The following is a 4,936-nucleotide window of genomic DNA, read 5'->3' on the forward strand; positions in this document are numbered from 1 at the left end:
CTTGAGACAACACCTCGGCGTTGTCCGTAGGGCAACGGGAGGTGGCGGTCGGAAGTGGATTGCTATCCATATCCGACGAGCCCAGGGAGCCGTCCGACGAGGATACATCGATACGGGTTTGGGGCGGTCTGCACAATCATAATTCGGCGTTAAGAGAATCAGTGCGACAAAGGAATGCTATGAGTTACTCTGGTATCCGAATACTTACGACTTCGCCAGGGGCTTGGCCCTGAGCAGCCACTCGTCTTCGCCTTCGGCGGCGGTGTGGAGTAATCCGGAAGGAGAGTCCTTCCCTTCTTGGACCCTTCAGCCCCCCAGTAGGGGCGGCCTTCCTTTTCTTGTCTCCCCCGACTGGAGGGGGAACATCTTCATCTTCCTCCTCGTCTTCGGGGGAGGAGTGCATCGTGGAGTTATCGGACAATGGGTCCGATAACACCTGGCGCTAGGAGCTCTTTCGGGTTCCCTTGGCCTTCTTGGTCTTCTCCGGCACCTTGTAAGGAGCCGGAGTCAGCATCTCCGTCAGGAGAGCGTCCGCAGTGTCTTCGGGCAAAGGGGACGGACAGTTAATCTGCCCCGACGTCTCCACCCAGTCCTGTCAAAGGCATGGAGCTCAGACCCCGCACATGGTTAAGCTAGGGGAAATAGATATCCTACCAGATGTATGGAACTCACCGAATGCGCTCGGCGCTTCGCACTTAACCTGCGGTCCTCGGTGAGAGAGGGAGGGACCTCTGCGCCCTTGAACAGCACCTTCCAGACGTCCTTGTGCGTCGTGTTGAAGAGCTCGCTCAGAGTCTGGTGCTGGGCCGGGTCGAACTCCCACAAGTTGAAGTCCCGTTGTTGGCACGGGAGGATCCGGCGGACGAGCATGACCTAGACTATGTTGACAAGCTTGAGCTTCTTGCTTTCCATCTTCAGGATACATTTCTGGAGTCCGTCCAGCTCCACCGATGAACCCGACAACAAGCCCTTCTCTTTCCAGGAAGTGAGCCGTGTGGGGAATCCAGATCGAACCATGGGGGCAGCCACCCATTTGGTGTCGCACGGCTCGGTGATGTAGAACCACGTCGATTGCCACCCCTTTATGGTCTCCACGAAGGAGCCTTCAAGCCATATAACGTTGGACATCTTGCCCACCATGGCTCCGCCGCATTCTGCTTGTTGGCCGCCCACCACCTTCGGCTTGATATTGAAGGTATTTAACCACAGGCCGAAGTGGGTCTGGATGCGGAGGAAAGCCTCACACACGACGATGAACGCCGAAATGTTGAGGACGAAGTTCGGGGCCAGATCATGAAAGTCCAGCCCGTAGTAGAACATGAGACCACAGACGAATGGATGGAGGGGAAACCCCAGTCCACGGAGGAAGTGGTGGAGGAAAACTACCCTCTCATGAGGTTCAGGGGTAGGAACGATATGCCCCGCAGCAGGCAGACGATGCGCTATATTTGCGGCCAAGTATCCGGCTCCGCGCAGCTTCTTGATGTGTCCCTTTGTAACGGAGGAAGCCATCCATTTGCCTCCCGCTCGGGACATGATTGGAGAAGGTTGAGGGGAAGGATGTGGGCTTGGGCGTTGGAGCTCGAGTGCGCAAGAGTGGATGAGCAAGGAGGAAGAAGGCGTGGGTAGAAAAAAGGTTAAACCTTGTCCCTTTATAAGGGCGGCCGAAACTATGCGCCCCCACTAGCCTGGTAAAACTCGCTTATCCCCCAAGCGCCGTAATCGATGGCGCAGTTGGGTTACCCACGCCCGTATTGATGAGAATCCCGTAATAAGGGGAACACGATCTCTGATTTGACAAGAAGTGTCAAGAAACTGCCTCGCGTTGTGTGCGGGGCTACTTAAAGGAAACAGTTCGAATAATTACCGGGCCATGGCATAATGTCATGTTGTGAAAACGTGTCAGCAGATTAGATTTGTGGAAATATTATTCTCTCTATGGTGGTATGTGGAACTTATTTTGCAGGGTCGGACACTATCCTTGTATACAAATTCTTCCGTGATGTATTCGGAGGAGGAACCAGCCTTGCAATGCCGAAGACAATCTGCGCGCCAGACTCGTTGTCATTGAAGCCTGGTTCAGGGGCTACTGAGGGAGTCCTGGATTAGGGGGTATCCGGACAGCCGGACTATAACCATTGGCCGGACTCTTGGACTATGAAGACACAAGATTGACGACTTCGTCTCGTGTCTGGATGGGACTCTACTTGGCGTGGAAGGCAAGCTAGGCAGTACGCATATGGATATCTCCTCCTTTGTAACTGACCTTGTGTAACCCTAGCCCTCTCCGGTGTCTATATAAACCGGAGGGTTTTAGTCCGTAGGACAACAACAATCATACCATAGGCTAGCTTCTAGGGTTTAGCCTCTCCGATCTCGTGGTAGATCAACTCTTGTAATACTCATATCATCAAGAATAAATCAAGCAGGACGTAGGGTTTTACCTCCATCAAGAGGGCCCGAACCTGGGTAAAACATCTTGTTCCCTGCCTCCTGTTACCATCCGCCTTAGACGCACAGTTCGGGACCCCCTACCCGAGATCCGCCGGTTTTGACACAGACAAGGGGGTATTCATTTTTTTGTGGGTAATAAGGAGGCACTTCCGATGGGTCCGAGCTGACAGCAGGGGGACCGTTTTTTTCGCGAAATACGGTGGCCCGTCCTATGGGTCCCAGCAGTCAGGGGGAAACGTTTTTTTCACGAAATACTGGTGGCCCGTCCGGTGGGTCCCTGCTGTCAGGTGGAGGAATAATTATTTCCGTGTAATAAGGAGGCACTTCCTTGCGGCTGTCGTGGACCCAGCTGTCAGCCTCTCCACGTACAGTACTCTTCCGATGGAAGTCGGTCATTGACCACATTGACCACGCTGCGCCGAGAGCACCACGGCGGTGGACGATAGCGAGGCCTAGGAAGGGGATGACGCGGAGCCGGGGAAGACGGGCAGTGGAAGCCCGTGCGGAGAGGAGTACGAGGGTTCACCGGTTCGGCTGCGGTGTGAGGCTGCCGTCGCCGCAGAATAACAGGGGGTGTGGGTGAGTAGAGGGATGCCCTGGCCAGCGGTGGGAGTACTAGGGGGCGCCGAGGCCTGCGCGGCAGCACAGCCGACCACGGGAGGCGGGAGTAGGCGGTCCCGCCGGCGCTGCTTTGGCGGCTGGAGCAAGAAGATCAGAGATTGAAGAAACACGACGGCCGTTGGATTGACATCCAACGGTTACGTCTGCTAGAATTGTTTGTTGACGTATATAATAACTAAAAAATCTTGCATACGCGTCAACTAAACAGGCCCACAAGTCAGACCACTCCCTCTTTTTTTAATAATTTATATATATAGCTCATGGAAACTTCTTATGCAATTTATTGCAGTCGTTTCTTTGGTTGGCCAAGGCCAATTTTGCATATTTCTGTGGGTTCCAAACTATTTTTAATACCGAAATGTCGAGCCAGATTTAAAGTACTTTAAAGATATATTTAAATTAGGTTAATGCCTGGTGAAATAGGAATCTGAAAATGTGAAAAAATTCAAAAATTATAAAGTAATTGCCAATTTGTCATCTGTTTCTATATTTACAACCCATTTCATATTACTTTCAAGATTTGCAGGCGTCTTGAAAGAGTTGTAGCCCATCAGGGCATAGAAAAATAAGTAGGCCTGGATTGGGTATTCTTCAGAAAAAATAAACTGGGCTCATTTTCACAAAGAAAAAATAGCTGGGCTGGTCACATGGTGAACATAAAATATAAGCCTGGGCTAGATGGGCCACAACCCAGTTCAAACCCTGCTCCGTCTCAACAATACCAAACAAAAAAATACTGCTCGAGTAGCTACGTCCCAGGTGTCAACCGATCTTGTGCTGTTCTCTTGTCTATTGACTATATACGCTCATAATGTCGTGGGTCCCAGATGTCAGGAAAACACTAGGAGGAAGCATTTTATTTTTCCATACGCTGACATGGTGGGCCCCTACTGTCATCCTGTCCACATACTTCTGCTGATTCCTGTTGTTTGTTGACCATGTTGACAACGCGAGAGGGCGGTGCCGCGGCGAGCGCACCAAAGCGCGCAGAGGACGTCGGCGTTAACGATTTAGGAGACGGTGGGGCGGCGATGCATGCGCTGAGGCGCGGCCAGCCGTGGGAGGCGGAAGCAGGCGGCCCCCCAGTGCTGGTTTGGTTTTGGCGGCTGGAGGAAGACAGGACTGAAGAAACACGACAAACTGTAAAAGCAGCAGGAGTACTTAACAACCTTAACTGAAACCAGCAGGGGCACTTAACAAGCAAAGCTGAAAGCAGTATGAGTACTTATACAGGTTCAACCGTACAAAGCATGCCTCGAACAGTGCTACTTTGCCTACAGTTAACCAAGGGTGAGGCCGCCAAGCCCCAGGACAAGGCCCAGGCACCACCCCGCGCATCCACCACCTTCTGAAAGCGGCTTGATCTCGCAACGTGGTCAATAAACAGGATATTCGCTTTAGAGCCATGGAAAAGCATGAACATAATCTTCTGTCCTATTTTCCAAGATGGACGGGCCTTCATTATTTGAGACCACCCATGAATAAGTATCTTTTCACCTCCAAGGGGAATTGAGTAGGTCGACATAAACATCATGTTGTGACCAAGCGCAAGTCTGACCCGACCATGGTCAGGCATCTATATAGGAACAATAGAACTCGGCAGTTCCTGTTTCAAGAAGATCACAACTGTAAAACTTTGTATAAGCAATAGTTTATGAACAACATATATAACAGAAAACAGCTCATACCATAAGTTTCTCGACATAGTTGGACCTGTTCAACGAGTGCAGCAGTGGCACACATATCCCACGTGGCCTTCCACCATTGAAACGCCCCACAAGGACCTCAAGACCATCAATAAAGTGTAGGAACTTGTGGATGTCGATCCAGTCAACTTCAGTGCCATTAGTAACAGCCGAGT

This window comes from Triticum urartu, chromosome 1A (genome assembly GCF_056163025.1).
Source record: "Triticum urartu cultivar PI428250 chromosome 1A, HENAU_Tu73, whole genome shotgun sequence".
Taxonomy (NCBI): Eukaryota; Viridiplantae; Streptophyta; class Magnoliopsida; order Poales; family Poaceae; genus Triticum; species Triticum urartu.